Source organism: Bufo gargarizans, chromosome 1 (genome assembly GCF_014858855.1).
Source record: "Bufo gargarizans isolate SCDJY-AF-19 chromosome 1, ASM1485885v1, whole genome shotgun sequence".
Taxonomy (NCBI): domain Eukaryota; kingdom Metazoa; phylum Chordata; class Amphibia; order Anura; family Bufonidae; genus Bufo; species Bufo gargarizans.
The window spans coordinates 470,346,887-470,368,533 of NC_058080.1; the positions used below are offsets into that span (position 1 = coordinate 470,346,887).

Sequence of the window (21,647 nt, forward strand, 5' to 3'; positions counted from 1 at the left end):
CCTATTCTGTTGGACTCCATTCCTTTCCTTTGTTCTCTCTCAATTAGATTAGAGGTATGTTTCATTAGCTGCATGTTCAATTGGGTCCTCCATTTGTCAGTCAAATTCTCCTTATCCTCAACATTGGCAACTATCCGTCTATTTCTTTATTATAGGAAATCCAGGTCCTAAAGAAATCCAAGAACGCATCAGAAACCGCAAAAACCGCATCACATATCAAAAACCGCATATGCGTTTTCTATGCGTTTTCTATGCGTTTTCTATGGATTTCCACCCCCCATATCAATCTCCATAGTTTCCATATAAACTGGTATGTTTCCTCCATAATTAGGGCCCAAATTCAAATAGTTATTGGGTAGAACTATATTATAAATAGTATTGTAACTACTTCCCATTATCAGATGATTATTAGTACTTGTGTACTTTTCATTGTTTGAAGAATAAGGGGAGGGGGCTTTTACTAGGCACCCCTCTCCAATGTCTACAAGAAGCCAAATAATTCAAAATCCGAATTTAGTCCTCTTGGGAGGAGTGTTTGGAAATCAAAAATTCGCCTGGATTCCTGCCTGGACATCCTGGTGATATGGTCTCTGCCCCTCCAATGGACATCCACCTTTTCAAAGGCCGCGAAGACCATACCTTCAGGATTTTTGTTGTGGCATTGTTTATAGTGTAATGAAAGAGAGTGCTTTTCATAGCAATTTTTTATATTGGTGATGTGTTCTGACAGTCTTTTTTTCAATGAGCGTTTAGTCCTCCCAATATATTGTTTTTTACACTGGCATTCTATCATGTATAGAATATTACTTGAGCTACAGGTCAGAAATTCTTTTATTTTCCACGCAAAGGAATTTACCCGTGATTGAATTTCCATGGTCTTCCTAGAAAATTATGTGAGTTTGCAGATCCCACATTTCCCACATCTATAAAAGCCACTCAAATTCAACCAGCTTTGCATGGATGATTTATTCCCTTTATTTTTAACTGATGGTGCTACCTTTAAAGATAGATTCTGAGCCCTTGTATATGTAATTTGGGGACCATCACTGACCAGAGGGCCTATTATTTTATCACTCAGTAAATGATGCCAGTGCTTCCTCACAATTCCCTCTATTTCTTTATGTTGTTTACTAAAAGGTAATATGATTCTGAGCTGATCTTCTTTTCTTTTTTATCTTCTTTTATACTTTCTATAAAGAAGATCTCCCTATGTGTATTTTTCACTTTAGTGAGTGCTTTATCCAATACATTACTGGGATAATTTTTGTCCAAAAAACGCTCCTTCATAATTTCGGCCTCCCTCTCAAAATCTGTTACGTCAGTACAATTTCTTTTTATTCGCTTAAATTGTCCTGTTGTGACTTCAAGCAACCATCTTGGTAGATGGCAGCTTGAAAAAAGGATGTAACTGTTTCGGAAAAACCTCTTTTTGGTATGTACTGCAGAATAGCTGTTTATTTTGCACCCTAATTAATAAGTCCAGGAATTCTATTTTTTCTTCACTTAAATTGGCAGAAAATTTGAGGTTATAAATATTACTATTTATTCTTCCAAGGAATCTATCAAGATCCCCTCTCGTGCCTCTCCAGACAAACAGGATGTCGTCAATAAACCTATGCCAGAGTACCAGGTCTGCCCCCACCATGGGCAGGATCTTCTCTTCTTCCCACTGTGCCATGAATAGATTTGCATAACTGGGGGCAAACCTGGTACCCATGGCAGTCCCCCTGGTCTGGAGATAGTAATCCAAATTATATGCAAAGTAATTGTGGGTCAGAATAAATTTTACCCCCTCTGCTATAAAGTCAATTTGTTTCTCCACGAGATCACTATGCGTCTTTAGCTGTTTCCTTAGTGCTTGAATTCCTTGATCATGATTTATAACCATATAAAGTGAACTTACATCTAAGGTCCCTAATATCCAGTCCTCCTCGTATTTAAGACCCTCCACTATTTTTTATAACTTGAGTCGTATCCCTAATGTATGCAAAGTTCTTTTTTACACTAGGTTGTAGGAGTTTGTCAATATACTCCGATAGATTCGAGGTTAATGACCCTATGCCAGAGATGATTGGTCTCCCTGGGGGATTCATTTGATCTTTATGAACTTTTGGGAGGCAATAAAATATTGGCAATCTATGGTGAGTCTTGGTGATATATTTGAACTCATGTTCATTTAGAATTCCCCTTTCCCAGCCATCTCTGGCATAGTCCATCAATTCCCCCATGTATTCATTCGTGGGGTCCTTCGTAAGTCTGGAGTATGTGTCAGTGTCCGACAATTGTCTTAGACATTCTGCCTCATATTTTTGTGTCTCCAGAATGACGATGGCCCCTCCCTTATCCGCAGGTCGTATAGTGATGTTCTCTGTCTTTTGTAATTGTTTCAAGGCCTGAATTTCTTGTGTGGACACATTATTCCCTAATCTTCCATTAGTTTTTAATTTCCTAATATCTGTTTCTACAGACTTTTTGAATGCTGCCATCTCATGGCCTATTTGCTGTCTCGGGTACATCTTACTCCTTAATTTTAGGTTTGTATGGAGGAAAGTATCATTTTCCGTAGAGTTCATGGATATGGGGTTCCTCATAAAGTGTTTCTTGAGGCACAATTTTCTAACAAATTTCTCTATTCCAAAAAAGGTATCAAATTTGTTGGCTTGTGCCGTAGGGGCGAATTTTAGTCCCTTATTCAATAATTGGATCTGTGTTGAGGTAAGTGATGTTTGGCTCAAATTAATAATTGAATCTGTCTCTTTCTGAGTTTTTATTCTCTGTAATTCCTTCTTACCTTTTCCCTTTCCCCTCCTTGTCCCCTTTGATCGTGATGGTATTGATACCGATTTGGGATGTATTTCTCCCTCCTTCCCTGATACTCCCCCTCCCTCCAGTTGTATTGTGTTCCTTGGTGTTGGTCCCTGTGTCTCAGGTTGTATTGGTGACCCATTTCTCGGTGATGACTCATTTTCGGAGGGGATTTCACCCGTTCTGGTGTTGTATGTCTCGTTTGGCGTGTTTTCGTTTTGTGGTGTGGAGGGGTCCCATCTAAAAAATGGTTGTTCATGATTGGTTAGTACCTATTTCTCACTGGGATTTCATATTCTATGCATTGTCTATTTTCTCTATTTTCTCTAATGGGTTCTTCATTTAAAGTCTAGATATATGTTGATTTACGCCTGATGACTGTTTATCTATTTCTCCTCTGGTAGTTTTCTTTAATTTCTTACTTTTTTTTTTACTAATTATCTCTTGTTCTATTAATCCTAAATTTTTGCAAATTCTTTGTTGCCAGTTTGTGGTTTCTTTACTCATAGGGAATGTCTGTATCAATTCCCTAATTTTTGGGATTTTTTCTGAGGCTTCTTCTAAAATTTTGTTCCTCCTTTTGATAATTAGTTCTACCAATGCTATAGATTGTTTCATCAAGAGGTTATCCCATTCCTCCCTGAAGGAATCATTTATTAGATCCGTCGCTGGGTTCTTAGAGAGCTGTAATCCTTTGGGTATTATACCCAATTCTAGATGTTTCCCTAGGGATTTGATTTCCCATTTTTGTTTTAATTGCTTGATCAGCAAGGTTTCCAGCTCTCTAAACGACTCTGTGACGGATCTCTCACTGGATCCATTTAAATTGTTTGTGCTAGCTTCTTCAAAAGTGAATGTCTCCAACCTGGTGTTTTGGTTCTCTATAAACTGCCAGATGTCCATACTAACAGGCACTGGGGAGCTCGCCGATATTAGGTGAATGAAATGAGATTATATATTATATATATATATCGTGGCTCACCCGTATCTGTTACTATGGTTAGGGTGCTCTGTTTTTATGGATGCTTCACCTGTTCATCCTATATAGCAAATATAATATACAGTAAAGGTAAAAACAGGCACTCACCAGCTGGCAGATCTATAAGTGATATCTTTATATAATACAATAGCATATAAAATTGCGCAAAATATTACACATAAAAATTACAAATAAAATGCAGTATGTATATTGCACTGGGAACAATAAATTTGGGTCTATCTCAGTATATTCAATGTACTAGCTATCTGGATGGATATATTACTCTTCATCAATATGAAAAATCCTGAATATGCAAAAAGTGCTCAATTGTGCATATAAATCATTTGTAACTGTGTCCATCCGATGGAACAATTTTGTGTCAATAGCTCTGTGCACAGAATATGCAGTTAGGGTTAGGTAAGGTACAAAAGGTAGTCGGGTTTTATAACTTGGGCGTCCCCCTTGTTTTTCAAACCCTCTTACCTTGCCCTTGAGAGTGACTGTCCTTAACGGGGTTGCCGCTCTGATGGTCGCTAGGTCCTTTGTATCTCCCAAACTTGTATGGGATCCGATACTACAGGATTTCTGCTCGCTGGTCTCGGCGTTCCAGGTGGTTACTTCCTTGCGTGTCACCGACCAGGAAGTAGTCTGCAAGGTTCGCTTGATCTTGCGATACCTTGAACCTGCTTTACTTTCACTGGCGTGTTTCAAGACGTATGGAGATCTTCCAATGACCAATACTGTAATTTGTAGGTCTGTATTCAGGTTTGGGTGGGTAGTTTGACACTCGCAGGACCAGCCAGACGCGTTTTGAGGGTCCGCCCTCTTCCTCAGTGGCTATAGTGCGAGTACTACCCTTCTTCTTTAAATACTGCGGCTTCCAAACCCCCCACCAAAACCCGACAAGGATTTCTCCTATTCAAATTTGACTCTTCCCTATACCCTCGGTACATACTGTTCATATATATCTATTTACTCATATAGATTTCTTTACCTTTCATTTAAGAATATAATATCTTTTATTTATAAAAACATAAATAGATTAAAATGCCATGGACTTAAAATAAACTTAGAGAACCTATTCTGTTGGACTCCATTCCTTCCCTTTGTTCTCTCTCAATTAGATTAGAGGTATGTTTCATTAGCTGCATGTTCAATTGGGTCCTACATTTGTCAGTCAAATTCTCCTTATCCTCAACATTGGCAACTATCCGTCTATTTCTTTATTATAGGAAATCCAGGTCCTAAAGAAATCCAAGAACGCATCAGAAACCGCAAAAACCGCATCACATATCAAAAACCGCATATGCGTTTTCTATGCGTTTTCTATGCGTTTTCTATGGATTTCCACCCCCCATATCAATCTCCATAGTTTCCATATAAACTGGTATGTTTCCTCCATAATTAGGGCCCAAATTCAAATAGTTATTGGGTAGAACTATATTATAAATTGTATTGTTAATACTTCCCATTATCAGATGATTATTAGTACTTGTGTACTTTTCATTGTTTGAAGAATAAGGGGAGGGGGCTTTTACTAGGCACCCCTCTCCAATGTCTACAAGAAGCCAAATAATTCAAAATCCGAATTTAGTCCTCTTGGGAGGAGTGTTTGGAAATCAAAACACTGGAATTTATTGGGGAAAGCATATCCGCAGGTGGAAGAATTTAAAAATCCACCTCTAATATGTAACAAGAGGAACTCCAGTTATAAACATAAGGTGGTTCATGCTGATTGTCAGCACAGCGGAAGGGCATCTTCCGTGTCTCCATTGTCTATAGTGTTCTTACATAATGAAGGTTTCGGTTTTCCATCATCCCCGCACAGAGCATGTGTATGAAGTGGAAGTTTTTTTTACGTGTGAATACACAAATGTGATTTATCTTATAAAATGCTGTACATTGGGGAAACAATGCAGACAATCAGGGATCGGATTGGTAAGCAAAAATCCACTATTAGGACGAGAAATCTGATGTTGCCCATTCCATATCACTTTGACAAATGTAAACATACTATAGCCCAATTAAGGTTTCAGGTATTGAAACAAGTAAAAAGACCAAGAAGAGGGCGAGACATCAAGAAACTTTTTCTACGTAGGGAGGCCTACTGGATCCACATATTGGATACATTACATCCCAGGGGACTAAATAGGGACTATGCGATTATGCATATATGAGAATTTGTCTATTGATTGGTCTATTTTATGACTAATCATTTTATATTGTATTTTCCTAGAGTCTGATCCTCCATTGAAGGATCCTCAAGTCTATACAGTGGTATTCTTTATATATGAATATATAATATATATTTGTTTGATTGAGATACCTGTTAAGAGCGAGATCCTGAATTATTTTGCTTTGCTTTGTATTTTATTGATGACCACCTGTTGATTACCGCTCGCTTTGGGCGTCTGATGTCACAGGGGCGGCGCAATGAACTATTTATATATGACATGCATTTGTATTAGGGACTACCTGTTGATAAAGGCATGTTTGCCGAAACGCTTCCTGGCTGATTGTAGGACATATTGAGAGGATAATACAATAAAAGAATATACCTTTAAAGACACCGTTGCTGGTATCTTTTACATGTCAAACGTTGGAGTCTGCTTCTTTCCCGTGCGGCGTGCATACAGCGAGAGCTGGCAGGCTTCTGTTCCTTGTTCCACTCTGTCGTCAGTTATCAAAAATGTAAAGTATGTCCAGAAAACAACTCTGCACGCTCTGCAATTCAGTTGTGAGTAGACTGAGCTCTCATCTGCTGAAGTTGATGGCAGTGTAGTGGATGCTGTACCACTTTAGGTAAGACAGTTCCATGCCATCTCCAAAATGTTATTCTTCTCTAAAATGTAATTCTTCTCTATGCCAAAAGCTGCAGTTTTTGCCATATCCCATCCGTTGGACTTTTGGCCTGTTGTCCATAGTGGCAAAGTTCCATGTCTTTACCAAAATTTTATAATTTTTAAAAAATGAATTGTTTTGTATGTTATCAACCACAGCTCTTGCCATATTCCATCGGTCTGACTTTTCTGTATTGTTTAAATTGTCTAGCTTTCTAAATGACTGTGGCCTTTCCTCGGTATATAGACCTTACGGACTTCTGGGCAGGCAGATTGGTTGTGGCCAGAACTGGCCCAGTTTGCTGTCACTGTCTTGTCCAGCCTCCAGTGTCATCTCAAATAGGGCTTACAGAGCTGTAAGTGGCGTGATCTCAACCAAAAAAACAACAACGTTTTCCTCCACCAGTGTACAAAACATTAGATTTGTCAAAATAAATCAGGCATGGATCCATGAGGATTTTTACACACCTTCGGCTGAGGCTGTTGAATAGATCTACTATTGCTTACAGTGGCCATTGATCGCTAGCCCCATCACGCCACTGACGCTGTCTACCTGCCTACCATCATGTTCTGTACCATATGGCTGCTGCTGCCTTCAGCACTGCAGCTGCTACTCCCTGATGATAATGCCCCTACTTCCATTACCCCTACTGCCACTACCATTCCCTCTACACAGCTGCCACTAATATTCTACTACCCTAACACAGTCGGACACACACATCTACTACCTTGTCTGTTCCATGCTGTGCTTCTACTACTGCCGCTATGATTGCTGCCACATGCCACTATTATCCATACACACTTTAGACGTTGCCTTGTCCACATCCACACTGTACTGCTGCACTCCCAAATAATAATAAGAATTTTTTCAGGCTTGTGCAGAACAAACCACAGTTTTTTCTGACACTCTAACTCTTGTGTGTGTAAACAGGGGCAGGCATCTGCCACCTTTAAGGCATAATTTGTGATGCTTTTTCCCAACAAGCCACTGTCTGATAACATTGTGTGTGGTTATCACACAGATTTCACCACGTCCGTTACAGCCCACACTACACAATTTCCATGTAATTTATCAAGTACAGTGAACAATTATGGGTAATGGGATGCGGCGATGCTAAAAAAAAAATATATATATATATATATATATATATATATTTGGCATCACTGTAAATTATACTGACCCAGAAAGTAAAGTTATCGTGTTATTTATGCCAAAATATTAACACTGGACAATTAATAACCTAAAAACTTAGTGGCAGTATTGCTGTTTTTTTGCCATCCCTCTCCAAGAAATAGTTAAAGTTAAATCAGTAAGTTATGTGTGCCCCAAAATGGCACAATTGAAATCTACAACTTGTCCTTCAAAAAACAAGCCCTCATACAACTACATTAAAAAAAAAAAAAAAAAAAGTTATAGCTCTTGGAATACGACAATCAAAAAATATAAATAATTGCTTGGTCATTAAGGCCCCAACAGGCTGGTCAATAAGGGGTTAAAGAGATGAAAAGGAGGGGAGGAGGAGAGAAAGAGCAAAAAAAAAAAAAAAAGAGAAAGAGAAAGAAAAAAAACACAGTCTTCAGAGACCTCATAGTGCCATATATAAATTTTCAGGCCATTTGTAGTACGTTTGATTCATGTAGAATCGATTCTGACACAAATCAAATAAAAAAAAAATTTAATTAATTTGGACACTAAACTAGTCCTCACATTATTTCACATTGTGTATCATGTGTACTTGCCTAATTTAAATGTCTTGCAATCTCCCCTCTTAAACATTTTGCTAGGTCTGGAATTTATTTAACAGAGGCTGCAAAAAATTTGACCTTGCCCACACATGTTGACCTGAAATCCTGTATGTCAGGCACAAATTACACTGGAAGCAGGCTAAGGTACAACTATGGGGAACAAAATCTATACAATATCTTATGTTCAAAAATAGTTGTTAAAGGCACAGTTCATACTACACTAGTATGACTGCAAACCACTAGAACTAGTTAAAAAACTGTAAGGTGCTGAGTTTCAGAAAATTAAAATACAAAATCTAAACATTTACAGTTATTTTCAATTGTGAATAATTTCTTGATTTGCAAGAAACCAAAATAAATTTTCCAGTGAGGGAACTGCCAATGAAAGAACATCAATCAGCAGAATCAACCCATTTAAAGCAGGCATACTTTCTGGTAGAGCTGATCCTGTTAATTAACCTCTTCCTGACCTTGTTGGGTCTTTAAAGATGGTGCCCGCTCCAGAGCAAATCGGATGCCATAGCCACCTGTTTTTTTTTATATTATTTTATTAATTTTTAGACACTTTAAAAATGACTATTAGGTTAAAAACATAAACACAAAAACAATAATACAACTTGTCTCAAAAGGTCATCAAAACAGTCCTCAAAATTTTTGAGATTAAGTTGAAGCAGATCCGTGAAACCCAAACCATGACACAATCCAGCACAAGCTACTTATGAAGCCCCCTCAACCTCCCTTGAGTAATCAGCATGGATGTAGTAACGGACTGAGAGTACCCAGAAGCTTAGTTAGATACCAGTCGGGGAATGTGAGTGGGGACATTAGGTGGACTAATTTGTCACCTGTGAGATGTTTGACAATAAAGGGTGACCATTTTCTAAAAAACAGAGCTGTGGGCCTACTTTTATGTTTCTCGGCATCCAACCTTTCCAACATCATTAGGGATTTCAGACAGCCCACCAGCCTGTCCATTGTAAGAAAAGTGGGCTGTAGCCAAAGCTGTAAAATATATCTTTTAGCTATAAAAAAAAATAGCATGGGAAAAATAAGAAGGATACTTAACTTTTGGAGCTCACACACCACTAGTATTCTCAAAAAAGTGAAAAATATAGGCCATGGAGGAGAGTGGGGGAACCCGGAGGTCCTTATCTACGAAGAAAAAGATGCAGACTTATGTCCAAAGAGTTCCTTTGTAAGAAAAGAATAGATTCCAGAGACCGAAAAGCTAGTAGAATGTAACACCAGTAACCGGTCCATATCATTATGAACTACTTCATGACTGACTTCAATCTAAGCTGATGAGACTGAAGCCAACTATTAGGACCAAGGGTGAACTAGATACTTAAAGTGGCCCAGGAGAAAAAAACTAAATGTAGCCCCATGTAGTAAGCCAGTCCAAATTGACAGAAGGCAGGGCAACCAGCAGTGTGACCAGCAGTACTATACAGAACAAAATACTGCCTCCTGGAACACAGTATGAAACTGTACCATCATCTGGAGGACAGCAATACTGTTGAATTCAGGAGGGCACCTGTGGCTGCTGGCCATGGGCATAAATGCCTTATACTCTTACATTAATTAATGCTGACAGCATCAGATCTTTATGTACTGTACCTGGCTGACGGCCAAGATGAGGGCTTGGGCAGCCCTCTGGGCATCAGCTCACCCAGAAATTTCCCTGTAGGGTCTATGGCCAGTCCACCCATGATTAGGACTTAACTTGTATATTGAGGTTATTTCATCTGCAGTATACTACCTGTGGGATTGTGGGGGCATAAGTTGATGAGCCGTCTGAACCCCTTCCCTCCTCACCTCAGAAAAAAGGGCGTTTTGCTTGCCCTTTGGAAATTCCAGGTGTCCCCGTAAAGCTAGGTAATTAGAAACCTTAGCAGATGATTAAACTTTTTTCGGATGGCTTTTCAGGTATGTATGGTGTTTCTCAGGACTGCAAAGGACCAAAAGCGTCCCGGAAGAGAAGGTATTGGTGTATGTAAGAGAGCGCAAAGGTCCCAGGGGGGGAGCATAAATCTAATTTTAAAACACATGAATGGCATAATAACATAGAATAGTCTGGAGAGGGTATAGTAGTTTAGACATCGTTTTTACTAGATGACATCTTTCCACAAAATTAAGGGGGATATTTTTCCAGCGTTCTAAATCTTGAAGTATTTTAGTGGCAATGGGAAGAAAGTTTAGCTTGTAGAATTGATCATAAGTAGAGTTGAGCGAACACCTGGATGTTCGGGTTCGAGAAGTTCGGCCGAACATCCCGGAAATGTTCGGGTTCGGGATCCGAACCCGATCCGAACTTCGTCCCGAACCCGAACCCCATTGAAGTCAATGGGGACCCGAACTTTTCGGCACTAAAAAGGCTGTAAAACAGCCCAGGAAAGAGCTAGAGGGCTGCAAAAGGCAGCAACATGTAGGTAAATCCCCTGCAAACAAATGTGGATAGGGAAATGAATTAAAATAAAAATTAAATAAATAAAAATTAACCAAAATCAATTGGAGAGAGGTCCCATAGCAGAGAATCTGGCTTCACGTCAGCCACCACTGCAACAGTCCATTGGCATATATTTAGGCCCAGCACCCAGGCAGAGGAGGGAGGTCCCGTAACAGAGAATCTGGCTTCATGTCAGCAGAGAATCAGTCTGCATGTCATAGCAGAGAATGAGGCTTCACGTCAGCCACCACTGCAACAGTCCATTGGCATATATTTAGGCCCAGCACACACACAGGCAGAGGAGAGAGGTCCCGTAACAGACAATCTGGCTTCATGTCAGCAGAGAATCAGTCTGCATGTCATAGCAGAGAATGAGGCTTCACGTCAGCCACCACTGCAACAGTCCATTGGCATATATTTAGGCCCAGCACCCAGGCAGAGGAGGGAGGTCCCGTAACAGAGAATCTGTCTTCATGTCAGCAGAGAATCAGTCTGCATGTCATAGCAGAGAATGAGGCTTCACGTCAGCCACCACTGCAACAGTCCATTGGCATATATTTAGGCCCAGCACCCAGGCAGAGGAGGGAGGTCCCGTAACAGAGAATCTGTCTTCATGTCAGCAGAGAATCAGTCTGCATGTCATAGCAGAGAATGAGGCTTCACGTCAGCCACCACTGCAACAGTCCATTGGCATATATTTAGGCCCAGCACACACACAGGCAGAGGAGAGAGGTCCCGTAACAGAGAATCTGTCTTCATGTCAGCAGAGAATCAGTCTGCATGTCATAGCAGAGAATGAGGCTTCACGTCAGCCACCACTGCAACAGTCCATTGGCATATATTTAGGCCCAGCACACACACAGGCAGAGGAGAGAGGTCCCGTAACAGAGAATCTGGCTTCATGTCAGCAGAGAATCAGTCTGCATGTCATAGCAGAGAATGAGGCTTCACGTCAGCCACCACTGCAACAGTCCATTGGCATATATTTAGGCCCAGCACCCAGGCAGAGGAGGGAGGTCTCGTAACAGAGAATCTGGCTTCATGTCAGCAGAGAATCAGTCTGCATGTCATAGCAGAGAATGAGGCTTCACGTCAGCCACCACTGCAACAGTCCATTGGCATATATTTAGGCCCAGCACACAGGCAGAGGAGAGAGGTCCCGTAACAGACAATCTGGCTTCATGTCAGCAGAGAATCATTCTGCATGTCATAGCAGAGAATCAGGCTTCACGTCACCCAACATTGGAACAGTCCATTGGCATATATTTAGGCCCAGCACCCAGGCAGAGGAGGGAGGTCTCGTAACAGAGAATCTGGCTTCATGTCAGCAGAGAATCAGTCTGCATGTCATAGCAGAGAATGAGGCTTCACGTCAGCCACCACTGCAACAGTCCATTGGCATATATTTAGGCCCAGCACACAGGCAGAGGAGAGAGGTCCCGTAACAGACAATCTGGCTTCATGTCAGCAGAGAATCATTCTGCATGTCATAGCAGAGAATCAGGCTTCACGTCACCCAACATTGGAACAGTCCATTGGCATATATTTAGGCCCCGGCACCCAGACACAGGAGAGGTTCATTCAACTTTGGGTAGCCTCGCAATATAATGGTAAAATGAAAATAAAAATAGGATTGAATGAGGAAGTGCCCTGGAGTCCAATAATATATGGTTAAGGGGAGGTAGTTAATGTCTAATCTGGACAAGGGACGGACAGATCCTGTGGGATCCATGCCTGGTTCATTTTTATGAACGTCAGCTTGTCCACATTGGCTGTAGACAGGCGGCTGCGTTTGTCTGTAATGACGCCCCCTGCCGTGCTGAATACACGTTCAGACAAAACGCTGGCCGCCGGGCAGGCCAGCACCTCCAAGGCATAAAAGGCTAGCTCTGGCCACGTGGACAATTTAGAGACCCAGAAGTTGAATGGGGCCGAACCATCAGTCAGTACGTGGAGGGGTGTGCACACGTACTGTTCCACCATGTTAGTGAAATGTTGCCTCCTGCTAACACGTTGCGTATCAGGTGGTGGTGCAGTTAGCTGTGGCTTGTTGACAAAAGTTTTCCACATCTCTGCCATGCTAACCCTGCCCTCAAAGGAGCTGGCATTGACACAGCTGCCTTGGCGACCTCTTGCTCCTCCTCTGCCTTGGCCTTGGGCTTCCACTTGTTCCCCTGTGACATTTGGGAATGCTCTCAGTAGCGCGTCTACCAACATGCGCTTGTACTCGCGCATCTTCCTATCACGCTCCAGTGCAGGAAGTAAGGTGGGCACATTGTCTTTGTAGCGTGGATCCAGCAGGGTGGCAACCCAGTAGTCCGCACAGGTTAAAATGTGGGCAACTCTGCTGTCGTTGCGCAGGCACTGCAGCATGTAGTCGCTCATGTGTGCCAGGCTGCCCAGGGGTAAGGACAAGCTGTCCTCTGTGGGAGGCGTATCGTCATCGTCCTGCCTTTCCCCCCAGCCACGCACCAGTGATGGACCCGAGCTGCGTTGGGTGCCACCCCGCTGTGACCATGCTTCATCCTCATCCTCCTCCACCTCCTCCTCATCCTCGTCCTCCTCGTCCTCCAGTAGTGGGCCCTGTCTGGCCACATTTGTACCTGGCCTCTGCTGTTGCCAAAAACCTCCCTCTGAGTCACTTCGAAGAGACTGGCCTGAAAGTGCTAAAAATGACCCCTCTTCCTCCTCCTCCTCCTCCTCCTGGGCCACCTCCTCTTGCATCATCGCCCTAAGTGTTTTCTCAAGGAGACATAGAAGTGGTATTGTAACGCTGATAACGGCGTCATCGCCACTGGCCATGTTGGTGGAGTACTCGAAACAGCGCAACAGGGCACACAGGTCTCGCATGGAGGCCCAGTCATTGGTGGTGAAGTGGTGCTGTTCTGTAGTGCGACTGACCCGTGCGTGCTGCAGCTGAAACTCCACTATGGCCTGCTGCTGCTCGCACAGTCTGTCCAGCATGTGCAAGGTGGAGTTCCACCTGGTGGGCACGTCGCATATGAGGCGGTGAGCGGGAAGGCCGAAGTTACGCTGTAGCGCAGACAGGCGAGCAGCAGCAGGATGTGAACGCCGGAAGCGCGAACAGACGGCCCGCACTTTATGCAGCAGCTCTGACATGTCGGGGTAGTTGTGAATGAACTTCTGCACCACCAAATTCAGCACATGCGCCAAGCAAGGGATGTGCGTCAAATTGGCTAGTCCCAGAGCTGCAACGAGATTTCGCCCATTATCGCACACCACCAGGCCGGGCTTGAGGCTCACCGGCAGCAACCACTCGTCGGTCTGTTGTTCTATACCCCGCCACAACTCCTGTGCGGTGTGGGGCCTGTCCCCCAAACATATGAGTTTCAGAATGGCCTGCTGACGTTTACCCCGGGCTGTGCTGAAGTTGGTGGTGAAGGTGTGTGGCTGACTGGATGAGCAGGTGGAAGAAGAGGAGGAGGAAGCCGAGAAGGAGGAGGTGGCAACAGGAGGCAAAGAATGTTGCCCTGCGATCCTTGGCGGCGGAAGGACGTGCGCCAAATAGCTCTCCGCCTGGGGCCCAGCTGCCACTACATTTACCCAGTGTGCAGTTAGGGAGATATAGCGTCCCTGGCCGTGCTTACTGGTCCACGTATCTGTGGTTAGGTGGACCTTGCCACAGATGGCGTTGCGCAGTGCACACTTGATTTTATCGGATACTTGGTTGTGCAGGGAAGGCACGGCTCTCTTGGAGAAGTAGTGGCGGCTGGGAACAACATACTGTGGGACAGCAAGCGACATGAGCTGTTTGAAGCTGTCTGTGTCCACCAGCCTAAATGACAGCATTTCATAGGCCAGTAGTTTAGAAATGCTGGCATTCAGGGCCAGGGATCGAGGGTGGCTAGGTGGGAATTTACGCTTTCTCTCAAATGTTTGTGAGATGGAGAGCTGAACGCTGCCGTGTGACATGGTTGAGACGCTTGGTGACGGAGGTGGTGGTGGTGGTGTTGGTGGTACATCCCCTGTTTGCTGGGCGGCAGGTGCCAACGTTCCTCCAGAGGCGGAGGAAGAGGCCGAGGCGGCAGCAGCAGAATAGGCCGAGGCGGCAGCAGCAGAAGAGGTAGCAGGGGGAGCCTGAGTGACTTCCTTGGTTTTAAGGTGTTTACTCCACTGCAGTTCATGCTTTGCATGCAGGTGCCTGGTCATGCAGGTTGTGCTCAGGTTCAGAACGTTAATGCCTCGCTTAAGGCTCTGATGGCACAGCGTGCAAACCACTCGGGTCTTGTCGTCAGCACATTGTTTGAAGAAGTGCCATGCCAGGGAACTCCTTGAAGCTGCCTTTGGGGTGTTCGGTCCCAGATGGCGGCGGTCAGTAGCAGGCGGAGTCTCTTGGCGGCGGGTGTTCTGCTTTTGCCCACTGCTCCCTCTTTTGCTACGCTGTTGGCTCGGTCTCACCACTGCCTCTTCCTCCGAACTGTGAAAGTCAGTGGCACGACCTTCATTCCATGTGGGGTCTAGGACCTCATCATCCCCTGCATCGTCTTCCACCCAGTCTTGATCCCTGACCTCCTGTTCAGTCTGCACACTGCAGAAAGACGCAGCAGTTGGCACCTGTGTTTCGTCATCATCAGAGACATGCTGAGGTGGTATTCCCATGTCCTCATCATCAGGAAACATAAGTGGTTGTGCGTCAGTGCATTCTATATCTTTCACCGCTGGGGAAGGGCTAGGTGGATGCCCTTGGGAAACCCTGCCAGCGGAGTCTTCAAACAGCATAAGAGACTGCTGCATAACTTGAGGCTGAGACAGTTTCCCTGGTATGCATGGGGGTGATGTGACAGACTGATGGGGTTGGTTTTCAGGCGCCATCTGTGCGCTTTCTGCAGAAGACTGGGTGGGAGATAATGTGAACGTGCTGGATCCACTGTCGGCCACCCAATTGACTAATGCCTATACCTGCTCAGGCCTTACCATCCTTAGAACGGCATTGGGCCCCACCATATATCGCTGTAAATTCTGGCGGCTACTGGGACCTGAGGTAGTTGGTACACTAGGACGTGTGGATGTGGCAGAACGGCCACGTCCTCTCCCAGCACCAGAGGGTCCACTAACACCACCACGACCATGTCCACGTCCGCGTCCCTTACTAGATGTTTTTCTCATTGTTATGGTTCACCACAACAACAAAAATATTATTTGGCCCAATGTATTGTATTCAAATTCAGCGGGATATAAATTTGAGGCCTAGTATTTAGGCGCTGGGTGACCGGTATGGATTTACTAACAGAATTAGACTTGGAAATGCACAGTAGCGTGTGTGTGAAGTTATTCTGAATGACCCTATGTGCACCTTGAATATTATATACCCTTTTAGGGATAGATTTCAAATAGCTCTGATACAGCAGAAACCACTAAATTATGAAATTGCTAAATTGGGAATTGTATTTCAACCCAGAACAAAAAATGTGCTTTGACGGACACTAAATAACTTTCCCAGCCACAACAGGACAGCGGTAACGAGAGATTTAGCGGGATATAAATTTGAGGCCTAGTATTTAGGCGCTGGGTGACAGGTATGGGTTTAGTGACAGAATTAGACTTGGAAATACACAGTAGCGGGTGTGTGTGAAGTTATTCTGAATGACCCAATGTGCACCTTGAATATTATATACCCTTTTAGGGATAGATTTCAAATAGCTCTGATATAGCAGAAACCACTAAATTATGAAATTGCTAAATTGGGAATTGTATTTCAACCCAGAACAAAAAATGTGCTTTGACGGACACTAAATAACTTTCCCAGCCACAACAGGACAGCGGTAACGAGAGATTTAGCAGGATATAAATTTGAGGCCTAGTATTTAGGCGCTGGGTGACAGGTATGGGTTTAGTGACAGAATTAGACTTGGAAATACACAGTAGCGGGTGTGTGTGAAGTTATTCTGAATGACCCAATGTGCACCTTGAATATTATATACCCTTTTAGGGATAGATTTCAAATAGCTCTGATATAGTAGAAACCACTAAATTATGAAATTGCTAAATTGGGAATTGTATTTCAACCCAGAACAAAAAATGTGCTTTGACGGACACTAAATAACTTTCCCAGCCACAACAGGACAGCGGTAACGAGAGATTTAGCGGGATATAAATTTGAGGCCTAGTATTTAGGCGCTGGGTGACAGGTATGGGTTTAGTGACAGAATTAGACTTGGAAATGCACAGTAGCGGGTGTGTGTGAAGTTATTCTGAATGACCCTATGTGCACCTTGAATATTATATACCCTTTTAGGGATAGATTTCAAATAGCTCTGATATAGCAGAAACCACTAAATTATGAAATTGCTAAATTGGGAATTGTATTTCAACCCAGAACAAAAAATGTGCTTTGACGGACACTAAATAACTTTCCCAGCCACAACAGGACAGCGGTAACGAGAGATTTAGCGGGATATAAATTTGAGGCCTAGTATTTAGGCGCTGGGTGACAGGTATGGGTTTAGTGACAGAATTAGACTTGGAAATGCACAGTAGCGGGTGTGTGTGAAGTTATTCTGAATGACCCTATGTGCACCTTGAATATTATATACCCTTTTAGGGATAGATTTCAAATAGCTCTGATATAGCAGAAACCACTAAATTATGAAATTGCTAAATTGGGAATTGTATTTCAACCCAGAACAAAAAATGTGCTTTGACGGACACTAAATAACTTTCCCAGCCACAACAGGACAGCGGTAACGAGAGATTTAGCAGGATATAAATTTGAGGCCTAGTATTTAGGCGCTGGGTGACAGGTATGGGTTTAGTGACAGAATTAGACTTGGAAATACACAGTAGCGGGTGTGTGTGAAGTTATTCTGAATGACCCAATGTCCACCTTGAATATTATATACCCTTTTAGGGATAGATTTCAAATAGCTCTGATATAGCAGAAACCACTAAATTATGAAATTGCTAAATTGGGAATTGTATTTCAACCCAGAACAAAAAATGTGCTTTGACGGACACTAAATAACTTTCCCAGCCACAACAGGACAGCGGTAACGAGAGATTTAGCAGGATATAAATTTGAGGCCTAGTATTTAGGCGCTGGGTGACAGGTATGGGTTTAGTGACAGAATTAGACTTGGAAATACACAGTAGCGGGTGTGTGTGAAGTTATTCTGAATGACCCAATGTGCACCTTGAATATTATATACCCTTTTAGGGATAGATTTCAAATAGCTCTGATATAGCAGAAACCACTAAATTATGAAATTGCTAAATTGGGAATTGTATTTCAACCCAGAACAAAAAATGTGCTTTGACGGACACTAAATAACTTTCCCAGCCACAACAGGACAGCGGTAACGAGAGATTTAGCGGGATATAAATTTGAGGCCTAGTATTTAGGCGCTGGGTGACAGGTATGGGTTTAGTGACAGAATTAGACTTGGAAATGCACAGTAGCGGGTGTGTGTGAAGTTATTCTGAATGACCCTATGTGCACCTTGAATATTATATACCCTTTTAGGGATAGATTTCAAATAGCTCTGATATAGCAGAAACCACTAAATTATGAAATTGCTAAATTGGGAATTGTATTTCAACCCAGAACAAAAAATGTGCTTTGACGGACACTAAATAACTTTCCCAGCCACAACAGGACAGCGGTAACGAGAGATTTAGCAGGATATAAATTTGAGGCCTAGTATTTAGGCGCTGGGTGACAGGTATGGGTTTAGTGACAGAATTAGACTTGGAAATACACAGTAGCGGGTGTGTGTGAAGTTATTCTGAATGACCCAATGTGCACCTTGAATATTATATACCCTTTTAGGGATAGATTTCAAATAGCTCTGATATAGCAGAAACCACTAAATTATGAAATTGCTAAATTGGGAATTGTATTTCAACCCAGAACAAAAAATGTGCTTTGACGGACACTAAATAACTTTCCCAGCCACAACAGGACAGCGGTAACGAGAGATTTAGCGGGATATAAATTTGAGGCCTAGTATTTAGGCGCTGGGTGACAGGTATGGGTTTAGTGACAGAATTAGACTTGGAAATGCACAGTAGCGGGTGTGTGTGAAGTTATTCTGAATGACCCTATGTGCACCTTGAATATTATATACCCTTTTAGGGATAGATTTCAAATAGCTCTGATATAGCAGGAACCACTAAATTATGAAATTGCTAAATTGGGAATTGTACTTCAACCCAGAACAAAAAATGTGCTTTGACGGACACTAAATAACTTTCCCAGCCACAACAGGACAGCGGTAACGAGAGATTTAGCGGGATATAAATTTGAGGCCTAGTATTTAGGCGCTGGGTGACCGGTATGGATTTAGTGACAGAATTAGACTGGGATATGGCCAAAAAATAACCACACTATTGCTGGTTAAATGCAGTTGGTGACGGGCGCAGCTTGCCTCTGATGTAGTATATGGCCAAAAAATGAACAGACTATTGCTGGTTAAATGCACTTGGTGTCACAGCTTGACCAACCACACTACTGAGGGTTAAATGCACTTGGTGACGGGCGCAGCTTGCCCCTGATGTAGTATATGGCCAAAAAATGAACAGACTATTGCTGGTTAAATGCACTTGGTGTGCACAGCTTCACCCTGATGTAGGCTTTAGCCAAAAAACAACCACACCATTGAGGGTTAAATGCACTTGGTGACAGGCGCAGCTTGCCCCTGATTTAGTATATGGCCAAAAAATGAACAGACTATTGCTGGTTAAATGCACTTGGTGTGACAGCTTCACCCTGATGTAGGCTTTAGCCAAAAAACAACCACACCATTGAGGGTTAAATGCACTTGGTGACAGGCGCAGCTTGCCCCTGATTTAGTATATGGCCAAAAAATGAACAGACTATTGCTGGTTAAATGCACTTGGTGTGACAGCTTCACCCTGATGTAGGCTTTAGCCAAAAAACAACCACACCATTGAGGGTTAAATGCACTTGGTGACAGGCGCAGCTTGCCCCTGATTTAGTATATGGCCAAAAAATGAACAGACTATTGCTGGTTAAATGCACTTGGTGTGACAGCTTCACCCTGATGTAGGCTTTAGCCAAAAAACAACCACACCATTGAGGGTTAAATGCACTTGGTCGCAGCTTGGATGCACTTGGTCGCAGCACCGCACAAGACACAAAATGGCCGCCGATCACCCCAGAAAAAAGTGACTGACAAACGGTCTGGGCAGCCTAAAAACAGTGAGTGAGCATTTGAATTTCAGCAGCTCAATGATGCACAGCTGCAGATCGATCGATTAATCAAGTGAAGTCCTTTGGAGGAGTTAATCTGCCTAATCTCGCCCTACTGTCGCATCCGCAACCTCTCCCTACGCTAATCAGAGCAGAGTGACGGGCGGCGCTATGTGTCTCCAGCTTAAATAGAGGCTGGGTCACATGGTGCTCTGGCCAATCACAGCCATGCCAATAGTAGGCATGGCTGTGACGGCCTCTTGGGGCAAGTAGTATGACGCTTGTTGATTGGCTGCTTTGCAGCCTTTCAAAAAGCGCCAAGAAAGCGTCACAAAAGCGCCAAGAAAGCGACGAACACCGAACCCGAACCCGGACTTTTACGAAAATGTCCGGGTTCGGGTCCGTGTCACGGACACCCCAAAATTCGGTACGAACCCGAACTATACAGTTCGAGTTCGCTCATCCCTAATCATAAGTATGACCGATCCATATTCCCAAGCATATATTATGAGATTCAACCACTGGGATCCACATAATAAAGGATTTATAGCACTGACTATGACTTTTTGGGTCTATATATAAAATGGCACACTTGGACATGTTGACCCTGAAACTAGAAAAAATTCCAAAATCAGACAACACAAAATCAGACAATATTGTCAGCAAACAGTGCCGTGGATAAGGATTTATTGTTCACCTTTATAGACCTTGTGTTGTACTAAATAGTGAGCTAGGGGTTCTAAGGATTAAAAAGAAGGGGTGACAGAGGACACTCCTGCCTAGTACCTCTTTGCAATAGGAAAGGTGTACACAAAAAGCCTAAAGTGTTGACCCGTGCCTGTGGATTAGCATATAACACCTTCAAAAAAAAAAGAGCGGAAGGCTCCTGAAAAACCCAAATTACCCAGCACCGCTCTAGCAACTGCCATTGTACACAATCAAAGGTCTTTTTGATATCAATAGTGACCAGATCAGGCGCCAGACCCAAGGAGTCATCTAACAATGTTCTATCTAAATCTAACAAAACCTTCCTGAAACTAATAACTGCAGACCTAGCTTTATAAAATCCCCCGATACATCAGGGAAAGCAAGATATTAGCAAACCTATCACCCATTACTTTGGGAGATTGCTCAATATGAGGCTGCCTGCTCTAAATTCTTGCTCTCTTTAGGCAGCAGATTTATATAGGCAGTATTAAGATGTGGAGGTCATGCTTCATAAACAAGTTGAAAAGGCCAGTTGTGAGGGACCGTGAGGGAATTATAAAATGCTCATTTCACTTGCCTATACATTGCTTACTCAAAATGGTGCCGTGTTTTTCCGGCATGCACACATTCTACTAATTAGGCTCAACGGCAGATCACCACATTTAATCTGAGGTTGATCAGATCCAAATCAGTCTAGTGCCCAAACAGGGACTCCGAGTTGTGATCGACAACTCGCCGACCGAGAGGGACCGCGACACCATCTAAACCACGGACGGGGACGGAGCCTTATCACCTCCGAACACGGTAAGAGATTCTATAATTTAGTTCCTTACCTGTGTATCCCCGTGGTGTGGTTCGGTGGGGTCATAGTCTTGTCCGGCTGTTGAAGGCCACCAATGACAGGTAAATGTACTAGTCTAAGTTGAATTCACCTGTTATTACAGGTCATCTGCC

The 21,647-nt window shown here is 43.1% G+C and overlaps 1 long non-coding RNA gene across 1 annotated transcript in view; it reads left to right on the forward strand.

The window, feature by feature from the left end:
- Nucleotides 1-6,530: 6,530 nt before the first annotated feature.
- Nucleotides 6,531-21,647, forward strand: part of LOC122932875 — a 63,941-nt gene continuing 48,824 nt past the window's right edge. The window contains exon 1 of the long non-coding RNA XR_006388352.1: nt 6,531-6,586. This is a non-coding gene — a long non-coding RNA (uncharacterized LOC122932875). The remainder of the gene's footprint in view (nt 6,587-21,647) is intronic.